The sequence below is a fragment of the Fukomys damarensis genome, unplaced genomic scaffold, assembly GCF_012274545.1.
Source record: "Fukomys damarensis isolate Sample0158 unplaced genomic scaffold, DMR_v1.0_HiC HiC_scaffold_25, whole genome shotgun sequence".
Lineage (NCBI taxonomy): Eukaryota > Metazoa > Chordata > Mammalia > Rodentia > Bathyergidae > Fukomys > Fukomys damarensis.
In genome coordinates, this window is record NW_022900937.1 from 28,394,036 (window position 1) to 28,420,470 (window position 26,435).

A 26,435-nucleotide genomic window follows, 5' to 3' on the forward strand; every position below is an offset into this window, starting at 1 on the left:
GCGTGGGGATGCTGGAATTGGGGTGGAGCCTGCCACAGAGCTCCTGGGCACGGCGCTGAGCGCTAGATCGCTCTGGGCCTGTCGTGTGACCTTGTGCCTGCCTCCTGGGTTTCAGCAACATCCCAGAAAGGAGGTAGAGTGAGGGCTAAGAGAAGCATGAGTTTATGGGGTGGCGGGTGCTCATAGCCCAGTCCGGACTTAAGAGAAGTGCTACCATGATTAAGTGACCTCACCTTTCTGAATTGACATCTATTCTTCTAAAACATAGGTGACAGGTAGTAGGCACCTTGTAGGATGGGTGCTAGGATTAGAAGATAACACCTGTGTACCAGGCACGGAGGTACACATCCTTGATCCCAGCACTCTGGGAGGCTGAGGCAGGAAAATCACAAGTCTGAAACGAGTCTGGACAACTGAGTGACCTAGCAAGACCTTGTTTCAAAATAAAAAATGAAAAAGGACTGGGGATATGGGTCAATGTGGAGGCCCCGGGTCCAGCCCGCAATATCAAAAGCAAACTAAGAGGTGACATTTTGCGGCAGTGCTCCCAACCAGGCACCTCCTGCAGCCCAGGAAGCGATGCTGCATCCAGAGGGGCGAGGCTCTCTGCCCTCCAGGCACTGGTTCTGCCATTGCCAAGGGGCAGCACAGAAGGGGCAGGGACTCGAGCGCACCTTCCACTTTGCCTTTCAAGACACTTTCCTGGTCATTTCTTTCCTCTACAAAGCAGGAAACGTCATCCTGACTCTGCAGGAGGAGACCGTGACGTGCCGAGGTCGCAGAACGAGACTGCAACACCTGGCTCCTCTTCTCCTTGTCAGAAGACATGGGGGGCAGCGCTGAACTCACAGCCCCTCACCAAGGCAAAGGCATTTTCTGGGTCATCTCCCGGACAGCCTAGTCCCTCTCAGAACCCAGCGGAGCCACTGAAGAGGGACAGGCCACGTGGCCCCAGCCCGGAAGAGCTACACACGAGGCCCTACCTAGGGGCTGGCAGCCTCGGATGCTGCTTTAATTAGATCGCCATGGTAACGAGCTGCAGGAGAACAATAGACAGTTGTGTACTGGGGAGAATCGCTGTGGCTGTGTAGCGGGGAAGCCGATCTTCATTTCTGGGGGAGAATAAAGCGCCCCCCCCCGGTTTGCCTGGCTCCATTACAGTGTTATTTGGACAGCAGGGCTCGGGACACCAAGCCAGGTTGCCGCTTGGGTTTATCTTGTGCCATGTTCAGGCCCATGTCTCGAGATGAGCATCCTACAGGAGGCAGAGACAAAGGCCATGATGGCCGTGTAGGTAGCTTTTGCTGAAAGTACACGTGGCCCAGATGTTTCCGGCAGTCCCGCTCCCAGTGGCCACCCGTGTGGCTGTCCTGCCCTGTGCTGCTCTGTCACCGGGAGCCCCAGAAGCTGTGACCCTGAGTGCCTGGTGCAGGCTCCGTGCTTTGCCCTGAACCTCATGGCTCTTCAGGGACAAAAGGAGCCAGGACCCAGCAGATCAGCCGCACATCTGAGACACCCTGGCATGCGTCCTTCTGATTGAAATGTGAGCTTTTCCCTTTAATCTGCTTAGTTTTGCTTATCTGATAAGATGCAGTTCACTTCAGCCGTCACAGTCACTGAGACCCATAAATAACAGAGCGATCTTTTAAAAATAAATTACTGGCTGCAAGCGGGGAAAAGCATCCTTGGATTGGAGCTCTCCAGGCCTGCTGTAAATCTGCTGTCTTCTCAGCGCACAGTGGCCAGGGTCGCAGACCGCAAATGGCTTTCACAGGAAAATGGAAGCCCCAGCAAGACCGAGCCACGGAAAAGACATCGGTCCACGCCTCAGAGTGGAGCCGTGGCCAGCGGTGGTGTGGGGTGGGCGAACTCAGAGAGGCCAGCTGCTGCCCACCCGCCGGGGCTCAGGTCACCGTGGATCCCTGCTCCGAAACCAGGCTGCAGCCTGACCCACTTCTGCTGAAAGGGAGAGACTGCAGGCTCACCGCCGCAGGAAGCTACATTTCCTTTGGAGAGGGGACCCAGTGACCTGGATTCATGTGAAATGAGGAGACTGTGACTTCTGATTTTGTTATTTCGAGAGAAGTCAGCTGTGTGAGAAGAGAGGCGGAGGCCGGGCAGGGACAGGGTGGTGGCGCTGCAGTGTCAGAGAAATGTGCCCGGCTCCCAGGGGGCGGCTATTCTTGCAGCTGTGGTGAGCAGGCGGCAGCCTCGGGCCCTCGGGCAGGTGACGGAGTCATTGTCACATCGAGCTGCCTGCCACCTGGCAGGGTTGCTGTAGGTTAGGGTCACTCCTTCCTGTCCTTGCTGCCTCTTTGCCAGCAGGGGCATCCTGAGTCCCTTGGCCCCCTGGACATCCAAGCTGCAAGCCAATGTCCAGTTTGCTAGGATGAGAGATTTAAAACACTAGGGTATCAAAAGAGTCAAAGTCCTCCTGTGACACGATCAATGCACACCCACGTGTCCAATGCAGCCTGTGTGTCCATGGAGGGAGGAGAAGATAAATGAAGTGGTGTCCACACCCGCTGGAGTACTACTCGGTCATAAAGAAAGATAAAGTTGAATCATTTGTGGGACAATGGATGCACCTTGAGGCCATAATGTTAAGTGAAATAAATCAAACACAGAGGGTTAAATATCACACAGCTTCTCCAAAACTCAAAGTATAAATAATTTAAAGAGAAAAATAAAAGACATGGTAGGAAACAGAGGTAGACCTTTCAGAGCTGGGAAGGGGCTCTGGGAAGAGGTGGGAGGGAGGGGAAGGGACAGCAGAGAAGATGAAGAGGTGGTAAGGATGTGACCAACTCCCCTGAAAAACTGGAAACACATACTGCTGAGAAATCCGAAAAGCACTGGGGTTCGTACCTCCTCAGACATGCAAGAACCAGGAGCCCTGTGCCAGCAGGACAGCGGTGTAGGGGATGGAAGTCCAGCCCTGGAGCTCAATCTCAGCACTTGCAGCTCCCACGCCCCCTTCCAGCCAGGGCAGCAGTCCCTGAGTGGGGCCAACCTCTGAGTTAGAGTCGCTTACTCGGCAGAAGCATCCAGCCCCAGGTCACAGGTGCGTGGGCAGCGTGGGCTCAAGTTCCAGTCCTCCCTCTCTTCCCGGAAAGCCAGCCTATGGCAGACCTCTGATGCACACCTATCTCCATGCAGAAGACAGAATGCAAATCTCATGGTACACATCTGGGGAAAGTCAGGCCCAACCCTTTAGCATCTCATCTGGGTGCCCCCAGGAAGAAGGGCAGGAGGCACAACTGTGCTGGGGCTGCCTTTGAGGTCCCCTCACTCTAGCTGGGGGTCTCCTCTTGGTCCCCAAGATGTGGGAGTCCTCAGACCACAGGGCCTTTGCACAGGTCATTTCCATTCTTCCTACCACTCAGCCTTCCTTTCTACCTAGTTCCACTTTTCTGTCTTAGTTCTGTCGCCGACCCATGAAAACCTCCCCCAGGTCCGTCTGGGTCCAGCAAGACCCAGAAAACTGGTCCCACATGGACAGGACTTGACCCTGGGTGGTTGTTACACACGTGGGAAAAGGCTGAAGGGCTCTGACTCTAGACTGGAGGCAGCAGAAACTCAGGAGCAGCCCGTGGGGTGGGAACTGGAGGGAAAACGTGCCTGTTGGTAGCTAGGCCTGCAGGTTCCGAGGTGCGGGTGTGGTGTGCAGCTGGGTTGCTGGGAGGGTGGCATCCAAGCTTGGTCCCTGCCTGGGAGCGGAGCCCAGAGCACAGCTAGGTAGGGTGAACCTGTGTTGTGTTCCCCCAAAGGCAAGGGCTGGAGCTTCCCATTGCCCCTGTTAAAGTCAAGGGACCGGGAGGAGCCAGGACTCAAGCAGCTCACAAGGCTTGGGGACTGTGGTTCTCAGACTCTGGCCCAGCCCCAGAGCACGGCATGCATTTGGCCAAGAGACCCAAGCGAGTAACTGGCACCAACCCACGCCCCCCAGAGCTCATCTGGTGTCCCAAGCCCGTGCCTGACCGTGGCTGCACATCTCGGGGCTTGACCCAAGGCCTCAACCATCCCATCCAGGACGTGTCCCTCACCAACTGATCAGGGCCAGGGAGATTCTGAGCCTCAGGCCCCGCACTTGCAAAGCGGAGCTGAATCCTTCTGATATTGTACAACAGGGGCTACTGAGCAGCTCCCCGGCCCTCGCCTGAACCCTGGCAGCACCCAGGGCCACCCCCACCCGACACCAGCTTTGTCCGAAGGCCCAGTACCCGAGGAGAGAGAAGGAGAGCACCGGACGTGAGCCCCGCTGGCAGGGCCTGGAGCAACCTTTCTGCACTGTGAGTAAGGACCGTCAGCAGACGCCGCTGACCTCAGCACCCACCCATGGCACTCGCTCTGGAAGACCCAACGGAGCCACGATTAGGACCCTCACACCCAGTGCCTTCGGCGCTCTGGCCATTCTCCTTTGTGCAAGAGCCAGCGCTCTCACTCCGAGCATATGCTTGGCTGCCTCTTCCTGACATCATGTTCTTTTCACACAAGCACCTAGAAACCCACCTGGGACCTTGTCTCCCACAGCACCTTCACCCTCAGGATCGTTGGCCAGTACCACAATGGTGGACACAGAAGGGCTGAGGTTCTTTGGCCTCGGCCACCACAGAGCAGGGGACCCCCTTGTGGGTTTATTTACCTTCCTAGCTGCTTTTGCACGGGGCGTGAGGAGCCTGGGGCTGAGCGTGAAGCCCACTCACCACCTACCTCCTCCTAAAGAATTTCAGAAGCTCCTTCTGCCTACTTTTGTCCCTCGGTGCCTGAGTGACTACGTGGGTTATCGTGCTCGGCGGACGTTCGTATGTGAGTGCTGACATTCCGGGTGTTTCCTGATAGGGCTGCGCCACCTACAAAAGCCAGCAAACACCGTGACCTCAGGGTGCGGGGGTGGAGGCGGCGGCCTCCTCGCTGGAGACCAGAAGACAAGGGACACAGGGGATCCTTTCGAGGGGCTCTGTGCAGCCCCAGGCAGTGCGGCCCAGCCCGTCTCGGAGATGCTGGCGTTCTGCGCTCACTGTGCTGCTGACCAGCGCGTCACGTGCGGCGGGGGGGTGGCCTCCCTCGGGAGCTGGTTCTGGGTGGCTGTCACCTTGTCATCTTCCTGGGGAGGAAGGTAGGAGCCTAGCACTCTGCTCTTGTCTCATTGGCTTGGCCTGGACGAATCTCTCCTGCATTCTCCTCGATGGGCCCTCACCTCAGGTCACATGGGTGAGTGAGTCTTCCTGTGTTCAAATCTTCCTGTGGGGGAGGCGAAAAGTTAGAGCTTCCTATGTGCACTCAGGACAAGACCACCCTTCTGTGTGTTGGGGGGGATATACTAGGATCTGGACCCAACACCTTCCCACTGAGCTACATCCCCAGCCCTTCGTTATCTTTTATTTTGAGACAGGTTCTACATACGTCACTCAGTTGCCCAGCCTGGGTTCAAACTTGAGGTCATCCTGCCTCAGCCTCCCAGCGTGCACTGCCATGCCCAGCTGTTCTAACATCCTTCAGTGCTCATCAGAAGCTACGAACACAGATGCTCAGGCCCCTCACCTGAGAATAGGCATCTTAAGGAGCCCCAGGGGCTGCTGCATGGTGAGAAGTACTGCTCCAGCCCACAGCTCTTGGGGACAGGGTGATTTGCTCTGCACAGGATGATTGGAGGGTACAGGGAGACATAATTAGTTTTCTCAAGTGGAAAAGCAGAGCTGCTGGCATCTAAAGATGTTGCATGGGGCAGGGTCTCCAAGCAAAGAATGATCTATTCCAGGAGTCCGTGGAGTCAGCACTCCTGCGATTTCAATGTGCCTATGGGTCGACTGCAGATTGAGCTGGGTTATAGGTGTCACACTTCTGTAAACCGCAAGTACTCCTTGTGCAGCTAATCTTTCACAATTCAAGTTTCTTCCACTCCAGTGACAACCTCCTGTGCTGGGGATAATGCCATCATGCACCCAACTTCCTCAGAGCCCGCAGTGGTGTAACAGGTAACACAGGAAGTGGTTGGCATTATCAGGGACGACCGGGCTAGGTGCACACACCTGTAATCCCAGCACTCTGGGAGGCTGCAACAGGATTTCCAGTTCCAATCCAGGCTGGGTGTAATGACTTAGGGACATCCTATCTCTAAAAAAAAAAAGAAGGGGTGGGGGTGTAGCTAAGTGAAGGCCCTGGGATCAATCTCCCATATTGCAAAGTAATAATAACACATCAGAGGGGTTCCAGAATCCCAGGATGGCCCAGAATGGCCTGGAGGACCTGGTTTGCATAGCAAGAGGTAGCATTAAGGGGGCAGAGTGTTCTCTGGGTTTCCAGCCTGAGCTCCACCTCCTGTCGATCAGGGCAGCATTGCATTCGCATGGCAGCCCAAACCCCACTGCAAACTGTGTGCAGGGACCTAGGCTTCTGCTCCTTGTGAGAATCTAGCCCTGCTGATCTGAGGTGGAGCTGAGGCAGTGATGCTGGTGCCAGGGAGCGGCTGCCAATCCAGATGAACATTCACAGAGAGGTCTGACTGCAGACCATAGTGGGTCAGTGTTTGCAGACTGATATCAAAACCCCAGCAGTGAGTGGCAAGTGACAGCCAAGCTGCACTGGGTGGCAGGTCTACGCTCAGAATCTGCGCCTGTGTCAGCCCCTGTGTGGCCTGCCCATCATTCTCTTTACCACTTCCATCCCCGCCTCTTCCTCACGCTGTGCACTTGGCTCTGTCACTGTTGGCGGAAGCCCACAAGCCAACCCTGGTCGAAAAACTAAAACAAAACTAATTTCCTCGGAGAGCTTTTTTGAAAAGTTGGAAAATCCCAGGGCTGAGTCAGCAGAAGCCTGCCTCCCCATACAAAAAACAAACAAACAAAAAAAGAAGCTGCTATTGAAAGAGAGAGTCCTGCTTAAATTAAGGCTTCCCTGCAGCAGGCAGTTCACATTATTATACAATGATACATTGTATAATATGTGGTGACCAGCTCTCCACTGAAGCCACGAAACTTTCAACACTGCTAGCGTGTCACATGGAGACCAAGCACCCTGCATTAAAAGACAAACTTTGGGAATCTTTCTTTAAAGAAAGAAAAAAACCATGAAGATGAAAAACAGAAGCAAGTATTAAAGACCACCACTTCATCGAATGTGTCTACACCGAGAATGTCATTTTCAGTGGCTAAAGCCAGTTGCCAAAGCCAGGGATCCCATTACTACTGGTGGGCAGCAGGTCGTGCCCGCGGTGAAGGACAGCTGTTGTGAACCCTCAGGAGATTCTGCAGCTGGGAGAGGGGCATGTGTTCCTCTTTCAGCTGGCACCACCCCTACCTGAATTGCTGAAAGAGCAGAGGGGAGTAAGGAGTCAGCACGAGACTCTGCCCAGGCAGAGCGCCCCCCGACGTTGACAGCAAGAACACAATGCTTGTTTTGGGGCGGTATGTTTTTCAGGAGTGTGTGTGCAGGAGGGTACATTACGTGCCCCTTTGTTGCCACCCAACAGCACAGCTGCAGAACTCCTCCAGTCTTTGAGTGATTGATTACGTATCGGGAAAGCTGGACTGGTCCTTTTTTGTTGGTTTGTGCACAGAGGAACTGGCTGCCGAGATTAGGCAGCTGTCTGTTTTCACTACCTCAGGTCAAACAGGTCGCTCCTGAATGTGAGTTCATAGGCTGTGTCATCCAGAGAGAAAGGCTGGATTGAAAATGTCATCTGAAATGCAACAAGGTTTTGCAGGGTGTGATTCAAACTATTAACTGCATTAAATACATGCCCCGAACTCATGTTTGCTCATGCACCTCTGTGAGGGGACAGACACGGAGCACAAACGTCTTCTCTTACACAGAAGTGAGCTGGTTTCTGAAATAGATCACTGGTCAGAGCTTTTGAGTTATGAAAATTGCCTCAGTGATTTCTCTCGCAGCACACTTCCATGACACAGAATGGTTCGAAAAGCTTGCTTTATTCATTGTGACACATTCAACCTGCTCAACTAACCCTATCTGTCACTTCAGAAAAGAGTGACGACTGTGTTCAATTTGGCAGGTAAAGTGGCTGCATTCAAAGCCAAAAACTAGAATTATGGGGGTGATGAGTGAACGTTGGGATTTCTGACATGTTTCAAACATTAGCAGAGATTTTGAGTGGCAGGTAGTGGCTGCATTCAAAGCCAAAAACTAGAATTATGGGGGTGATGAGTGAACGTTGGGATTTCTGACATGTTTCAAACATTAGCAGAGATTTTGAAAGAGACTGAGCCAGGGCCTTCTTTCTCCCAGCTGGTGCATGATTGCCTCTACCACAGGTTCCAAAAGAGTTTGAGCATTGCTTCCCAACCACAAAAGACTCCTGAACTGAGAAAGAATAAAACGGTGCCCTATTGTGAATAAGCCAGTTCCACCGATTTGGTCCATTCTGGAGGAAGATCAACTGCTCGAGGCTGCAGAGAAGGTGGTCTTAAAAGTATGTTTGAGACAACTTCAAATCTCTGTACATTCTGGATTAAAGCTGAGGCAGAATGGCCTTCGATTGCCATGAAAACACTGAAAAACCTGCTTCTGTTTCCAGCATCCTGACTTTCTTTATAAAGCAGGGTTTACTGCAGTGACAGCAACCAAAAGGAGATTATGGAGTAGGCTGGACGTGAGAGACACACTGCAGTGTCACTGTCTCCCACCACGCCATAAGGAACCCTCTAGTTGTAGGAAAGCAAGCTCAGGGCTCCCACTGGCTTTACATTATGGCAAATTGTATAATTATTCCATTATGAATTGCACAGTAATAATACAAATAAAGTGTACAATAAATATAATGTGCTTGAATTATCTTGACCTCCCTACTCCTGTCTGCAGAAAAATTGTCTTCCCAGAAATCAGTCCCTGGTGCAAAAAAGGCTGAAGACCGCTGGTGTAAAGTGCTCACCCACCCACAGCTGCCCAGCAACAAGGACCCTCAGAGAATCAGGTTCCTGTCTGGATCGTCTTATTCCTTACTGCCAAGCACAGAGCTTTGCAAGATCAGGAAATCCAAATATGTCTGTGGCCAGATTTAGCTGGCCATAGGGAGAGCTGGCGTTCTTGTAGTGGAGAGAATCATTTCCCGAGTTTCTTCTATTCACCCTCCCTTCAAATCCAGTCCCTTTCCTGGTTGCTGCTTTTCCTCTGCATTGTGCTTTTGCCTGCATTATCTTGATTGATCCCGATCACAAAGTGATGAGGAAAGCAGGGTCCAGCACTACTTCTGGATGGGACACCAAGGCCCAGAAGATTGTAAAACCTTCAAGAGCACAAAAGCCACCAGCCCCGTGGCGTGCAGGGCAGCTCTCTGCTGCTCCTCCATACCCCATGTGCTGCCCTTCTCTTCCTGTGGCCATAGCTTCCCCCTTCTTGTCCCATCTTTCTGCCTTCATCTCCTACTTTGCACACCAGAGATCCATGGGCTCTGTTTAACGGGCTTCTTTCTGAGCTTGTAGCTTGGGGCTGCCTTGGGTGGGTGAAGACCCCCAGAAATGCCAGTTTGAGGCCCAGGATCACTTTAGCCAAGGTGCCCCTGATGGCCAGGCGCTCCCACTTGCTCCAGCCCACCATAGATGCCCTGCCATACCTGGGTCTGGGCCCGGACTCACCGCAGAGACATGGCTGGCCCTGTGGTAGCCAGTGCAGGAGAAGGAGATTTACAACCTACAGCTCCTTCCCACAACTTGGTGTTGGAAGAGGGGTTGGATGCAGGCGGATTTCCACCTAAATTGCAAATCTCGGTTCTCCAACCACTGGCTGCTCCTTCTCTGTCTTTTCTGCTGGGTTCCCATTGCTTCCTCCTGGTTGGTCAGTGCTGGAGACCCTCGGACTCTCTTTGCTGACTTTTGCATCCCTACGCTCTCCCTAGATGATCTCTCCGACCTTGCTAGGCCACCAGTGGCTCACGAACCTGTATCTGTAGCACACAACTCTCCTGAACTCAGGTCCGATGCATGTAACTGCTTACTGAATACCACCACTTCGGTGTCTAAAAGGGGACCCCTATATCCCACGCTAAATCCTTGACTGCCTCCTAACCTCACCCAGCCCACCCTGCATGTTGTTATGCTCATTGTTGCAATGCTGATTTCGTCCATCTGTGGAGCAGTCTTTGTTGCCTCTCCTGCTCTCTCTCCCGAGTCTCCCTCAGGTTTGCTCCTACATTGGAAATACACATCCTAGCTTTCTCCTTCCCATTCTGGATACAAGCCACAGCATCTGCCAAGTGGGTGACTATGCGAGCACCCTAACTTGTCTCACTGTTTCCACTTTCCCCCTCCTCTGTGAGAGAGGAGACCACCCCTCCATACAAAACTGGGCAGCTGTGGGTTAACTTTGTTATTAGACAACCGTGGGCCAACTAGGTAACTGTCCTCTTTGTAGAATGCACCTGAGTAGCCATGACACCTCTGCGATCTGTCACCAAAGGAGCCTAATGGGCTCAGAAATCCTGCCGGAACTCTGTGTTCTCCCCTACCTTCCACAGCACTGCTTTGTGCAAATCCTGCTTTTATATTCCCAGGGAAACGCCAGTGGAATTAAGTTTTATAGATGTAAAAAGAGGTATATAGGGGCCGGGGATTTAGCTCAGTGTTTCTGCCACCTCCCTCTCAAGCGCAAGGACCCAAGTTCGATCCCTGGAACCAAAAACAAGGTGTGTAAAGGAGAGCAAATTTCTATTCAGGGCTGTTGAGACTGACAGGAGGCACCTTTTAACCTATCTGCATGTTCAGAGTGGTCTGTCTGGGGTCCACACAGTTTCCTGCTTCGTCTGGACTACTCTCCACAGGGCGGTATATGACAGACAATCTGTAGTGACCACCCCAAAATAGTTAGCTCCACCTTCAATAACCTGCACCCAGTGAATGTAACTGCTCTTTAAAAAACACGGTGACCATTAATCCTGATGTGTTAAACTTTATTAGATTAAGAAACACTTAGCACATTAGGTAAGCATGAGCCTGAGTGCGTCTTGGTGGGTCATAGAGGGGTGACCTCGGCTCCTATATCTGGTGCTCTGTTCCTCCCTCTCTGGGATGTAGTCCTGGCCACCATGAACTAAGAATCTTTGCTCCCCCATGGCCTTCCATCATGAGTTTGTGCCATGCAGCCAGCTGACCATCCACCAAACCTCCTAAAACCACAGGCCTCACTCACTAAACTTCTCCTCCTTGAAGTTGTGGCATCAGGTATCAGGCTCAGTAATGAAAAAGCTGAATAACGCTAGGTCTTTGCAGATGCCATTGAAGACCCTGAGAGGACATCATCCTAGATCATCGGAATGGCCCCCAACCCATGGACAAAGGACCTTAGAAGAAGAAGAGGGAAAATCAATCAGTATGAAATCAGAGGCAGAGACGGGTGGTACACAGCTGCAAGTCAGAGATTCCTGGAGCGGCCCAACATTGGGAGGAACAAGGACGGATTCTCCCTGCAGCCTCAGAGCACTAAGGAGAGAGAGCCTGGAAGTGTGGCCAGAGGGCTCTGGGAGGAGAAGATTCCTGCACACCTGGGCTTGCTGGCTCCTGGGGGGGACAAAATAAATACCTCACGCTTATGGTAAGGCCATGACCTCAATAAAGGAAGCAGGGGATTCTCCATATGGGGAGCTGTTTCACACTGCTTCGCTTGTTTTATATACAGGTAAAGTGCCTAGCACAACGAAGGTGGTAAAAAACTGCAGTGGCCTATCATCAGTATCATAACACTGTGCAAAACAGAATGTGAGCTCCTCGGATAGAGCAGATGTGTGTGTGCGCGTGTGTGTGTGTGTGCGTGCGCGTGCGTTCGTGTGGCAACAAAGAAAAGGAGCTGGTAAGTATTTGATCTTTGGTTTCTCAGTCACTGCATTCAGAGACTCCAACACTGGACTTCTTTGTAACAGTTTGTGGATGAAGCCTCTGTGAAAGCTGATTTGAAGCTTGAAAAGGTAAAAAATGTCACTGATTTTCAATACAGGTTGGGAAGGCAGAGGTTTAAAACTCTTTGGGAGGCATATGAGCATAACACAATATGTGAATCTTGTTTGAATTCATATTAAACAATCCCAGCATAAAAATATTTATGCAATAGCCAGGCGTGGTGGTACATGCCTGTAATCCCAGCACTCTTGGAGGCTGAGACAAGAGGATTGAAAGTTTGAGCCCAGCCTTGGCAATTTAGTGTCTTAGGGAGCGACTGTGTCAAAAATCTTAGCAAGGAAAAGAGGCTAGGGATGTAGCTCAGTGCAAAGGACCTGGGTTCAGTCCCCAGTACCACCAAAACAATTTTTTAAAAAATCAGAATTCTGGACACAGACAATATTAAGGGACTGATTTTGAGGAGTGATCACAGCATACTGGTGATTTTTCAGAGGCCATGCTTTTTTAACTTGTGTGCTGAAATGTTTATAGGAGAAATGGCATGATGTCTTGGATATGCCTTAGAAAAAGCTGGTAGGGAGGGCTGCTAGGGATGCAAAACAAGGCTGGCCGTGAATTGAGAATCGCTAAAGCTGGAGGTTGGGTGCATGGGAGTTTGCTGTTCTCTCCTATTCTTGCATTGATTTTAAATTTCCCACAATGACAAGGTTTTTTTTTAAATAAATGTATGCTCCCAGAAATAAAATTACTGACTCTGAGTGTTTCCAAAGCATTTAGAACGTATTGTCAAATTGCTTTCCACAAAGGCCATGGCAATTTCTAATCCCAGGAGGGGTGTGTGAAAGAGCTGAGGATATAATGTTTTAAGAGAATATATAATCACTTGGGAAAATGTGAGAATGCGTGTTTCTGTGTGGCCCACACCTGTAGACAGATTAACGGCCCATTATGAGATCTTATGGCTGATTCGTGGAGGGACATCTGCAGCTTGTACCTGAACAGCAGGAAAATCGATCAAAGAGGAAGTGGCATTCAGCCCTCAAATTTATACAACTCCAAACTGCCCCCGTGAGGGATCCCTGTGATATTTTTGACACCACTGTGGAAGATCCTCCTGAACATCCATGGAGGTAGTTACTTAATGGGGAAAACCGCAGTTGAGTCTTGTCAGTAAAACTTGATTATCTTGAAGAGGTTTCCTTACATGAAGAGGGGGACAAATCAGTGACTGGGCTTCCCTGCCTAGCATGAAAGGGAATTTATTTGCAATCGGGTAATTTCACACTCCTATAATTTTCCAATTACCCTTGATTGTAGTGCTGCGTTCCTGCCTTGGTCTTAAAGGATGGTCAGCGCTTCTGCAACCAGCTTGCAGACAAAGCAGCCACTTACATCGATGGCTTGTTTGTAACCAGCAGCTCTCCAGTCACTTGGCACATCCTCGACCTCCAGGCCCTTGGCCCTAGCTGCACCAGGTAGCAGCTGAGTGGCCCGCAGGGCAGGTGACAGGTGTACACGTTCAGCCACAGCCACGTCTAGCCAGTCGTCTACCCCACAGTGGATGTCAGACACTGTCCTACAGCCTGGTACCAAAGAGACAACGACCACATTCCCGGAAAACAAGACCTCACCAGAAAATGAGCGCCCCCCATGATTTTTCAGGATGCTCACAGTACAACCCCTACCCAAAAACATGCCCCAGTTAAGATCATCAGCCAGACAGATGCATGTAGTGTGTCTGTTGCGATACACACAGGATGTATGGAAATAACAAATAATGTAAATACATAATTAAATATAAATAAATAACATTCTTGACATTGACGCTTAAATGATCATTTACATTATAATTAAGTACTTGTAATCACCCAAGCAGATGCCTTTGAACAAGAGATAAGCATCTGTGTGAAGAGAAGAACTTGAGACTCACTGCCCAGTGGCCAATGGGAGCACGGACACAGCACACCAGTAACGCGCGCCCTTGATAATGAATGGGCGTGGCCGTGTCTCCAAGAATCCTCGGAATTCCACACGTTGTGTGCGGTAACTGAGCACAAGTGCTCATTTCGGGACAGCTCTACTGCTGCATGAGAGAGACTGGGACCAAAGGTTCCACAGGAAATGGAGTTGAAAGAAATTCAGGTCAAAATTCAGAGTTTGAGAATTACGATGACTTTCCAGAAGAAGATGACATGACTATTTGAATACATGCAGTTTTCTATACATGGATAAACCTAGGTTTTCGTACAGGAGGAAATGCAGATTGTCGTACATGAGAAAAGACATTTCCCTATGGAATCTTTTGGAGCAAACATTAATGCAAGACCTGGTATTATTCTGTGGCAATATGGTAAGTCAGAGCCCCTGCATTTAGAGAGCTCATCCTATAAGGAGGCAGACACAGGAACAAACAATGAAACACCGCTTGGCAATAGTGCCGGGCCAGTGTGCCCAGGAGACTGGGGGCAAAGCACACGTTGCTGTCAGCAGTTCAGAGGAAAGTCCTGGAGGAATGAGCTCGGCCAGTCACTGAGACTTAGAGTGTGGTCAGAGGGGCTGCCCCCGTAGTCAGCAGTACGTGGGGAGGAGCTCCACACAAAGGAGGCCCCCAGGTCACGCTGGGCCAGAGCACCTGAGCAGAAGAACCGGCCGATACCCAGCACCGAGTCAGACCCTCGGCCTTCTGGGAGAAGAGCACCTTCCTGCTCCTTAGCGGGCTTCGCGCAGCGCCTCAGTCCCTGGAGAACAGTAAAGTATGGGGGAGAGCTTCACAGTAGAGACTTCACCCAGGAGACCGAGGTCAATTTCAACAACAGTCCCTAATCACAGACATAGCCGTTCTCAACATTTTCGGGAACCAGGAGCTGGTTTCATGGGAGACAACCTTCCCACTGACAGAGCTGGCGAGGGGATGGTTTCAGGACGGTTCAAGAGCACGGCATTATTGCGCACTTTATTTTCATTGTTATGACATTAGACTCGCGTAAAGAATGGGCAGCCTGCATCCCGCACATGCGCAGTGCAGTAGGGTTCAAGTTCCTAGGGGAACCCAGTGCTGCGCTGATCCAACGGGAAGTAGAGCTCAGCGGGGGGCGGAGTAGTGGGGAACGGCTGGAAATGGCTGCCTTTGCTCCCCACCCCTCACCTGCTCCTGGGCTGCCCAGTTCCCAAAGGGTTGTGAACCCCTATGTGAGTGGTGTGTGTTCTTGATATCTATGATGAAATCGTCACTTTATCTCCATAGTATTTTCTCCTTTTTTTTTTTGTACCGGAGATCCAACTCAGGACCTTGCGATTTCGAGGAAGGCAGTGGAACCACTGAGCTAAATCCCTGGCCCTGTAATGTTTTTTCCAACAATCCCAAACATCAGTTTAATCATGGGAAGGAAAAAAAAATCAAATAAATCCCAAAATAATGACACTCTGCAAAATACCAGACTTGTATTCCCCAAACTGTCAAGGAAACAAGGAAAGTCAGAAATTGTCACAGCAAGAGAGGCCTAAGGAGACAGCACAGCTAAGTATAATGTGGCACCAGGACAGGGTCCTGCATCTGAAAAACTCCTAGAATGAAAAAAAAAAAAGCTGCACAAACCTCAGACTGCAGTTAATTGTAATACGTCAATGATGATTTGTTGGTTGTAAAAATTATGCCAAAAACATGTGATATTAATGGTAGGGGAACTCATACAGAGTCTGTGAGAACTCTCTGTACTATCACCTCCATTTTTCTATAAATCTAAAACTGTCCTAAATAATAAAGTATGTTAATCTTTAAAAAAGTGAAGTCAAGAGTCACAGCCAGGCTGGCCTGTGGGCTTAACCTCAAGTGGAACTTCAAGAAGAAAGGGAACCTAAGAACACAGGGGAGGTGAGTTTCCAGCCAGATGGAAAAGATGTGCAGGACCAGGAATCTGAAATCTCAAGCAGGGCCAGCTAGAGAGGGAGGCAGGTCCTCTTATGGACCAGGAAATGCCAATGGCGGAGAGGCTCAGCAGCAACAGGCCATTTTTCCAGAAGAATCCACAGCAGTGTTTTGCTTTAAGTGACTCTGTTTAATGTCAAATGGAGCTTGGGGAAGCTACCTTGACTCACAGGGTGATGGCCAAGAGGAGAAGCAGAATAGAAAAAGGAGGTGTCATCCAACAGAGACTTCAACTCTCTCTGGACCTAGATTTAAAATACTAATACTGTTTCCAAGACGTTCATCAACAGAGGAATGGACAAAGGAAATGTGTCATCTTCACACAGTGGAGTACTACTCTGCTGTAAAGAAGGGTAAATTTGAGGGGCTGGGATTTGGTCCAGGGGTTCCACCACCTGCCTTGCAAATGCAAGGACCTGAGTTTGATCCCTGGTACCAAAAAGAAAGAAAAAGAAAGAAAAAAAAGGGTAAATTTGAATGTCTTTTTTAGAAAAATGGATGCACCTGGAGACCATAATGCTAAGTGAAATAAATCAGATGCACACACTTTCTCGTCTATGAGAAACACCAAGTATAGATGAAAAGCAAAATAAAAGTCCAATAATAGGAAACAAGGAGACAGGGTTTTCTCAAAGAGGAAGGAGAAAAGGGAAAGGAAATGAAAAAATAAACTAAGGTGTGTTATGTGCATGCCTCAGTTCCACACAAGGAACGCAAACATCATGTACTGCAAGTGTGTACTAATAAAAATAAAACACTAATATTTCAGGGGAGATAATTGCTGGGAACATGTTGCTGGAAGGGGAAGAATTCTAAAACCTCATGGGAATTTTAAAACTCGAACTACCCTTTTCTCCTTCCTGGTAAAATTCAAAAGATAATCAGTCTTCCCTGAAAACAAGGAAACTGCATATAGAGGTCAAGTCCTGATCTCGATGGTGGGTGTCCATCCAATTTTTGTTTTGTTTTCAGTACTAGGGATTGAACCCAGAAACATCCCCCATCCCTTTTTATTTTTTAATTTTCAGACAGAGTGTCGCTCTGGATGTCCCCCCAAAGCCTCATGCACTCACAGGTGGGGCTTGTCAGAGATGCCAGGATCTAGGATGTGTGATGCTGAGACTGAGGGTGTGTGATCACTAAATTAGTCCACTGATTGGTTTGGCATAGCTCTGGGTGTGGATAGTAGGAAGGCCCACTATGAGTGTGAGTGGCACCACCCAAAGGTCAGGTAGCCTGGAAGGATTAAAAGGGAGAGGCTTCTCCCTCATAGTGCTGCTGCTTCTTCTGCTTCACTGCTTGCTGCTTTGCCATCTTCTGCCTTCCATGAACTGTTTCTCCTCTGCCAGGCCACCCTGCCTTGGAACTGGCTGACTATGGACTGAGACTACAAACCGTGAGCCAAAATAAATCTTTTCCCCTTTAACTTCGGGTGTTGGATATTTTATCTCAGCAACAAGAAAAGCAATAAGACAGTTGCTAATTCGATAAATTGCCCACAACTTGAAATCCTCCTGACTCAGCCTCCCAGAGTGCTGAGATTACGGGTATTTACCACCACAGCTGGCCAAGGTGTCCAATCTTTTGGCACAATGAGTGAAGAGGAAAAGTCTTGGGCACAAGTAAAATATATAACATAGTTAATGTGCAGAGCTAATGCAACTTCCTTTTATTTTTAATATTTTAACTTATTATTTTATAAAATAACACAAGTCCAAGTTCAGTAATTCAGTAATTTACATGTTTGTTTAGTAACAACAAATGCCTGTCTTTATGTGCATGCGCACGTGTGGGCAGGTTGAATACTACTACTACAGTCGCTGCGTTCTCCTCACGAGTCATCGAAGTGCGTGTAACGTCTGTACACAAAGTGTGGACTGGATGAGGCCTGTGGGACCTGCGAAGCCCCCCTCTGGGGTGTGCTACGGTCACCCACTCACAATGCTCAAGACCCAAACAATCGAGTCGTGAGAAACGTGGCCAAGCATCACATGATCACCTTAAAAGTTTGCCACCTCAGCAGGGCATGGTGGTCATGCCTGTCACCCCAGCTCTCAACAGGCTGAGGCAGGAGGATCACCTCAAGTTCAAGGCCAATCTGAGCTACACAGTGAGTTCAAGGCCAGCCTGAACTATATGGCAAGATCCTGCGTCAAACAAAACAAAAGTTTACCCTCTGGTGGGGCCACATGACTAACTGTCTGCTATAGATTGGACACATCTGCTGTAGCATTTCAACAGTAAAAATCCTTCATTGAATGAACTAATGAAAAATTAACATTCACCAAAGCCTTGTGTCCTCATATGACCTTGTGAAGTAGGTAATTAAATTAAAATTGATCTTCTTGATTCCTTCATACAAATATGATCCTAAAACTCACTGTGAGAAGAGCGGGGCACAGCGGTGCACACCTGTCATCACAGCTCTCTGGGAGGCTGAGGCAGGAGGATCCCAAGTTTGAACCCAGCCTGGGCAACTGAATGATGTATCCTGACCCAGCCAGTCTCAAAAGGAAAAATAGAAAAGGGTTGGGGGGAATACAACTCATTGTGGAGTCCCTGGGTTCTGTGCCCAGCACCAAAACTAGCAATAAAATAAAGTTTCCTGGGAATACACACCATAGACAAATGTCTTTTTTGAAAGCCATAGAGGAAATAGCTCATTTACACTGCCCCACCGTGTATCTTCATGCTAAGAGGAACCCTTCTTATTAACAGTCAGCAAAGAGATCTGTGGTCGAAAATGATCCCAGCAGCGATTTGAACCGAAGATGCTTCCGACAGTCTAGCACTTCCCGCCGTTTTACTCCGACCTGAAATGATTGGCACTAAGCAGTGTGACGTAAGCAGGCAACGCTGGTCCCCAGGAGAAGCGGTTCTGCAGAGGTTCGCAGGGACCGCGCCCCAGGGCAGCCCCAGCGCAGGGGCAGGGGTGGGCCGCCTGCAGCTGCCGCAGCCGGCAGGTCGGAGAGAGGCCGATCTGCTCCAGATAAACGCGGTATTCATGCTGGCCATCTGTCCACGGGTCAGCGGGGACAGAAACGCGGAATCATTATCTCTAATTTACGCGCAGACAATGCCAGGCTTGTGCCGTGCGGATCACGGAGCAGGGGCACGGCGGTCCGGCTGGGAAGCGCTTGTGTGTGTCTGCACACCTCCCCTTTAACCCTTCCGGCCAGAGAGCCGCCTGTGCCCTTTGTCTGCCCAGAGCTGCGCTGAGATCCGTCCACGGCTGGGTGACACCTTCCCAGACCGCAGGCCCCTCCTCCGCCTCTCTGCCTGCTCCGTGCCCTGCACCCCGGGAGGGGGCTGTGCGAGCTCTTCCCTACCCTACTCTGCCCAGAGCCCTGTGCCCCATCCTTCACAAGCGGGGGCTTGGTGTCCCAGACCCTCACCCTCAGTTAAAATGCAAATCCGGATTCTCCTATTCACCTTCACTGTTTTCCAAGGTGAATTCATGAGTTATGTGGAGTTTTTTGTTTGTCTGTTTGTCTTGTTTTGGGGGTTTCTTTGTTTTTGTTGTGTACCAGGGATGGAACTCTGGACCTAGCACATGTGAGGCAGGGGGTGGAACCACTGAGCTAAATCCCTGGCATGAGTTATGTGTATGCGTGCTGTATATAAAAATTTAAAACAAAACTTCCAATCCCAGTAAACAGACATCTACTGCATCTACTAGGTACAAAGGAGACCCAAAAAATGAAGAAAAGGTTTTCTGACTTTAAGAAATTTTCAGCTTAGTACAGAAGGCAAAATCATTAGAAAATGAAATAGAAATGAGCCAGGTGTGGCAGTGCATGTCTATAACTGTAGCACTCAAGAGGCTGAGGCAGGAGGGTCACAAGTTCAAGCTCAGCCTGGGTACTTCAGCGAGTAAGACCTTGTTTCAAAAAATAAAAATAAATAAATAAGAAGTAGCAGAACTGAGGTTTGAACTCAGGTCTGTCTGACTCCAAAATCCACACTAGCAGGAATCTGTGGAGATCACGTGCGGAGACACAAACTAGAGCCCTGAAAGCCAACGGGTTCAAGTTGCTACAGAAGCAGGGCCTGGACAATCGGCCCGCACAAGCTACCGCACCGCCTGCCAGCAGTGGGGACCGGCTCAGTACCAGGCAGAGGGAGGCGCCGGGTAAAGATGAACCAGTGGCGTCCCGGAGGAGCAGCGAATCCCCTCTGTGAGTTCAGGGCTCGCTGGGCTGCGTTCCAGAGTGCGGGACGAAGTTCAGTTCCCGCTGCTAATGCGATGGTGCCCACGGACACGTGGAAGGCGGCGGGGCTGCCTCGGAGTGCTCCGGGCGGGAGGGAACACCCCAGGGCCCGCAGCGCTGGCCGGGTGGCTCCAGCTGGGCCCCCGAGAACGCGTGCAGCTCCTGGGAGAGAAGTGGCCGCTGCACCCTCGGGGCCTCTGCTGGCCCGGATCCCCGGGCACGGGGTGGGGGGACGTCCTTACAGTGCTGCGAAGGCAGGAGGGGCTGCTCTGTGTCCCTTCTTTGTCACCTCCAGGTGCAAAGAGGCGCTCGTCAAATTCACAGACGGGCTGGGGAGGACACACCACCTGGGCGTTCGCAGGACGCCGGGATAAGATCAGGGAATCGGGCACAGTGTCACGGCAGAACCCCAGCCCACTCACCTCGGGGGCACCTTGAAAGCCACCCCGAGACCTCGGCTGCTTTGTGAAGCTCACAGGTGCCGGTGGACGATGGACGCTGGGCCGTGGGGAACCCAGACCCCGGCTGAGCTCGGGGATGGCTCCGGGAAGGGAACGGGCTCCTCCCGCGGGCCGTCCACCCACGCTCCCCCGGGTCCACCGGCCGCGGACAGCCCCAGAGGAAATCGAGGTGACCTCGCTCACGCTGTGTTCAAATGTGCTTCACAGATGTGTAATGAAGGAGAAGTTCCCGAAGTGTCGCGTGCTTAGTGATTGTGTGGTCGCGCTGTTGGCAGTGTAGCTCCGCACTGCTCTCTTACCTCACTGAAAGCCATGGCCGAGTTGAAAGGTTCCTATGTCCTCTGGATGTTTTGTGCATTCATTGTCGATGCTTAACGACCTAGAATGGAGGCACGAAAGGTTTCAAGATAGTAGAAAAAATAATTCACACCAAGGTCAACGTAATGTTGCATAACATGTACTGAGTCTCCGTGCTCTTTTTCTTTACTTTTTATTTTTAATAGTACATTTTTTCACTACACAATTACATTCACCAAGGGAGTTGGCACCTATACAAACACATTTTCTTTTTTTTTTTTTTTTGCCAGCATCAGATTTATTTATTTTAGGTCTATATAAAGTTAGTTAGCTCACACACAGATTAACAGCCAGATTATAAAAACAAAACATATAAAACACATAAGATAATCATACTAAATCAAAGTATACTTTTTGATACAATGGCCATGCTGAATTACAATAACTCCCCCCCCATTTTCTGTCTTTTATTTTAACTTTATTTATACCTTTGGTTTCTCATATAAGAGAAACCAGGCAATATTTAAGATTGTGAGTCTGATTCACTTCACTTACCATTATGGTTTCAAAGTGCTTCCATGTTCTTACAAATGACCCGAGTTTATCCTTTTTTGTGGCAGTGTAGTACTTCACTGCAGTGTAAATACCACATTTTCTGTATCTGCTCCTCTAATGATGGACATAAAGGCCACTTCCAAGACCTAGCTGTTATGAGTTGTCCTGCTGTAAACACGGGTGTGCATGGATCCGTGTAATACGATGTTTTTAACTCCTTTAGACACCAGAAGGGGAATAGCTGGGTCTAATGGAATTTATAGTTTTAATTTTGAGAAGAATCTCCACACTGATTTCCACAGAGGTTGTCCTAGTTTCCATTCCTGCTTACAACGTAGAAGGGCTTCTTTTCCCCCAGAGCCTCGCCAGCATTTGTTATTGGTTGACTCTGGTGATAACCACTCTTTCTGGGGGAAAATGGAACTTCGGTGTTGTTTTAATTTGCATTTCTGGAACTTACAATGTAGAAGGGCTTCTTCTCCCCCAGAGCCTCGCCAGCATTTGTTATTGGTTGACTCTTTGGTGATAACCACTCTTTCTGGGGGAAAATGGAACTTCGGTGTTGTTTTAATTTGCATTTCTGGAATGGCTGGAGATGCTGAACATTTGTTCGTGCCTGTAGTGGCCATCCGTGGGTCTTCATCTGAGAAGTTTCACCACCTTTCCCGGAGTGTCGGGCTGCTAAGAGGACTGGACTCACAGCGGACAGGACTGGCGGCCCCACCACTGGGGGCTTCCCAGAGGTGGCGGGACTAGCAGGTTGGGGCTCACAGCCCCACTCCCCAGCATCTGGGAGAGGAAGAGGGTTGGAAGTTGAGCTGGTCACGGAGCCCACATCCAATCAATGTGACTGATCCTGCCTGCCGGGCAGCAGAGTTTCCCGCGGAGAGAGGGGCGGAGCTTCTGAGCGGACCCCAGGGAAGAGCCGCCCTCTTCTGGTCCAGACCTGCCCCACCACCTCCCCATCTTCCTGCTGCTCTGTGTCTTTGTTACGTCTTTTGTTGATGAACTGGGATCCCTGAGTGCCTCCCTGAGTTCTGTGCACAACTCCAGCAAATTAAATGACCCGGGGCCAAGAGACTGTGGGAATCTCAGTGAAGCAGTGGCAGGCCGGAAGCTGCAGAAGCCCAAATTTGTGACTGGCATCGGAAGTGGGGACAGTGTGTGGGGACTGAGTCCACCTCCCACAGGGTTGGAACCTACATCCCGAGGGTCACCCCACTGGTGACCCCTGGAGGGCCTGCTGCTGGCTAGGACTGCTGAGACCCTTGATCACAGACGGGCTTTGTGTGTTGAGTGGATGCCAGGAGAAACTGAGTATGTTATTTCTTACATTGCTACAGCCATAAATGAACATATAGCTGGGCATGGTGGTGCTCACCTATAATCCCAGCATTCAGAAGGCTGAGGCAGGAGGGTTTCTGTGAGTTCCAGGCCAGTTTGGACTACATAGTGAGATCCTGACCTTAAAAAACAATACATAGGGCCAGAGATTTAGCTCAGCGGTTCGGTGGCCTGCCTTGCAAGTGCAAGGACCCGAGTTCGATCCCCGGTACCAAAAAAAAAAAAAAAAACAATAAATAGTCAGGTGTGGGGGTGCATGCCTGTAATCCCAGCACTGAGGAGGCTGAGGCAGGAGGATGCTGTGAGTTCAAGACCAGCCTATGGAACATAGTGAGTTCCAGGTCAGTCTCAACTACATAGTGAGACCTGGCCTCAAAAAAAAACAAACAAAAACAATAAATTAGTAAATGAACAAATGTGCAGTACGAATGAAGTATAGAATATGATCCCACATACTGTGGAGAATGGGCATTTCCACTGATGGTGGTTTTGCTCAAGCAGCCAAAAGAGAACAACAGAGCCAATAAATATAATAATTTATATTCAAAACCCAGACTTTGGGGATGGAAATCTACTCCACCGTAGGGCCCAGCACACTGTAACTGAGCTCGATCATTGCAAGACACAAAGTCATTTTATTTGAGCAAAGTCTGGGGCCATGTCTATGAAGCCAATCAGAGAGCACTTCACAACAAAATGGGCAAAACACTTCCCTGTAGAAAAGGAATGAAACACGGCACTAGGTGCAGAAAAGAAGGGAAAGGCAAAAGAGCATGACAAGGAGTTAAATTTTCATAGCACAAAACAGGCACAGTTACAGTTGCCGAGGAACCCCAAGCCATCCACAGAGTTAATGTTTGCAAATACTGTGTGAGGAAGAAGAGGGAGGGAAGGCGGGAGCCGTCCTCTGGGAGTCAGCGGTGCTGGGAGATCCGTAAAAGCAGCAGTGCGCAGTGCGGTCCAGCCGTTACTGTCCCACTGATGGGGAGGGTCGGCGTGTGGCCAGAGTGCCCGGTGGCTTGTATTTGTCAACGAAAGATGTGTCCGGGTAGCTACTTTATTCGTGTTGGTGAGGACTGCTCTGTGGGCGGTGCCACAGGCAGCAGCTGGGCCGGGCTGTGTGCTCCGGAACGAGCACAACCGCACAGGATAAAGGACACCCTGCAAACCCGACTGAGCCGTCCTCCCTCCACGGCAGGTGCCAGGCATGTATCTCCTGACCTGGACTTGGGCTTTCCAGAAATCCCAGGCACTGATGGTTCCACTTTTCTCACACTTTATAAGGATCTGCTGGCGCACGAAGAGGCACTCATTCGTACTTTGAAACAAGTGATCTAATTAAAATGCGTCCTCGGATATATAAATCAAGTAAAGAGCATTACTATCATTCGGAATAGCTTCCAGTGAGTAGTCAGCAACATTATGACATCTTGAACCTATAGTTTTAGGGGCTGGAAGCCGTGTGTCTTCGTGTGCATATGTGTGTGAGTCTGTGTGTATCATGAGATGAAGACATCAAGCTTTAACAAGTGATCTAATTAAAATGCGTCCTCGGATATATAAATCAAGTAAAGAGCATTACTATCATTCGGAATAGCTTCCAGTGAGTAGTCAGCAACATTATGACATCTTGAACCTATAGTTTTAGGGGCTGGAAGCCGTGTGTCTTCGTGTGCATATGTGTGTGAGTCTGTGTGTATCATGAGATGAAGACATCAAGCTTTCATAACAAGGAGTGGTTCCACTTTTCTCACACTTTATAAGGATCTGCTGGCGCACGAAGAGGCACACTCATTCATACTTTGAAACAAGTGATCTAATTAAAATGCTTCCTCGGATATATAAATCAAGTAAAGAGCATTACTATCATTCGGAATAGCTTCCAGTGAATAGTCAGCAACATTATGACATCTTGAACCTATAGTTTTAGGGGCTGGAAGCCATGTGTCTTCGTGTGCATATGTGTGTGAGTCTGTGTGTATCATGAGATGAAGACATCAAGCTTTCATAACAAGGTGGAATTTTGGTACACCAGCCTTAAGTACTTTTTAGTGATTTGCTTTACTTGTCTGAAAAAGAAACCGATGCTGTGATATTGTGAAAACCACATCTTAATATGATAACAATGGAATAAATGTCTTTCCCAGGGAAATACCATCCAAGAGCTGTTAAGAAAAACCTTTGCAAGTCGCGGTATTGGACCTACCCAAAACGTCAGTCTCACTGGTATGAAAAGGGACCGGATGGTTTGTCATTGTTTCTTGTTCCACCTTGAGACCAGTTGCCAGGGAAACACCTCTTAGAGAAGGCTGCGCATACCCTTCATGCTCAGTGTGGAACTTACACACAGATAGTCACCGGATAAAACATGATTAATGCCCGGTGAGGGTCTGCACCTCCAGTGCTGTGTGGCGGTGTGGTCACGGGCTCAGGTGTGCTGCGGGTCCTGCCTCAAACTGCTCTGCAGTGCTCGCTGACTTCTGTCTGACGCCTGGGCTCATTTCCAGGGCGCCAAGTGGGACAAGCCGAGGACTGTCGTACTCAGAGTCTCCCTAGGGGTGACATCCTGGGACGGCTTCCAGTGTCTCTCGGGACTGGCCTCTATCCCGTGTCAAAACACTGCAGACCACAGTAAATCTCTATTTATCTGTCTTGCTGTTGCAAGCTAAGGAGAGGCTCTCTGGATTTTTATCCTTAATGCTGGTCTCTTGGGAGTTTGGGGGATGGAAGAGAAGGTGCCATCTTGGCGAACTGAATTTACTTCCTTGTAATCACTGAACTCTTCTCAGAATACTAGGAATCTACTTAACCTGCTCTGAATTCTGCCGATAATGACACCAGTGTCTTCCATCCATGGCTCTGAGAATCCCTTGTGTCATGCCTGTTAAACCGCAGAATAGAACTGACGATTTCTGAGGCTCGGATCAATCTCTGGCCCTGGATAATCTGGGGCAGATTACAACAGAGGCTCCGGAACAAATCTCCAGGGTCCTGTAAATCTCCAGAACAATTCACAGTGCCTCCCTCTCGGGGCCATTCCAGCGACGAGTCTAGAAAGACAAGTGGATCCCATTTCTAGAGAGGTGACGGCTGGTGGAAGGGGTGCAGACGTGCACCTGTGAAGCCGAGAGGAGGCTGGGCAGTGGCTGTGTGCATCAGGCTGGTCTCGGAGGAAAGAACGTAGCTTACTTTCTCTAGGGAACCACTCGCCTGGAACTTCCTGAAGGAGACCCATGTCCTGCTCCCTTCACCCAACTCTCCCCGGTCAGTGAGATCTGATCCTTTCAGCCCATATTTAAAACGTGTTGTTGATTTGCTGCCATCCCCAGAGTAGGTGGCTTGGCCTGTTGAAAAGCGTGTTCCGCGGCCCAACAGCCGCGTGCTGAGGACACACAACGGCACAAGCTCTGGTCGTGGTTGAGCCGCATCCTCGGTCCTCTCCTGAGTCCGAGCCGCTCTTCAGTGCTGAGCTCTGCGTCTTCCTCACTCTGACTCCCACCTGGGACCCCAGCAGGTGCTGCTCTCCCTGAGCCAGCAGGACCCACAAGCACTCGAAGGGCTGGGTCCAAGCGTGTAATATAATTAGGTACGATATAATTTCCGATCTTGTGTTTGGCGCTGGGATCAGACTGCTCCACAAGCGGTTAACCGCGACCATGTTTCAACCCTTCAGCTTCCTTTCCTTGCTGCACCGAATGAGAAGTGAGCACAGCAATTCAAATCACCAGCCTCCCAGGGAAGCACAGCCGCTTCCGAAATGCCAGCTGCCTACAGGCAGCTTGGTTTGTAGCAAGGC

General features: G+C 50.0%; 1 long non-coding RNA gene across 1 annotated transcript in view; it reads right to left on the reverse strand.

Annotated features, from left to right (window-relative positions):
• Positions 1-4,744: 4,744 nt before the first annotated feature.
• Positions 4,745-26,435, reverse strand: part of LOC104865504 — a 32,430-nt gene continuing 10,739 nt past the window's right edge. Inside the window, exons 2-4 of the long non-coding RNA XR_781173.1 lie at positions 20,743-20,822; positions 5,096-5,244; positions 4,745-4,853 (exon numbers count right to left, since the gene is read on the reverse strand). This is a non-coding gene — a long non-coding RNA (uncharacterized LOC104865504). The remainder of the gene's footprint in view (positions 4,854-5,095; positions 5,245-20,742; positions 20,823-26,435) is intronic.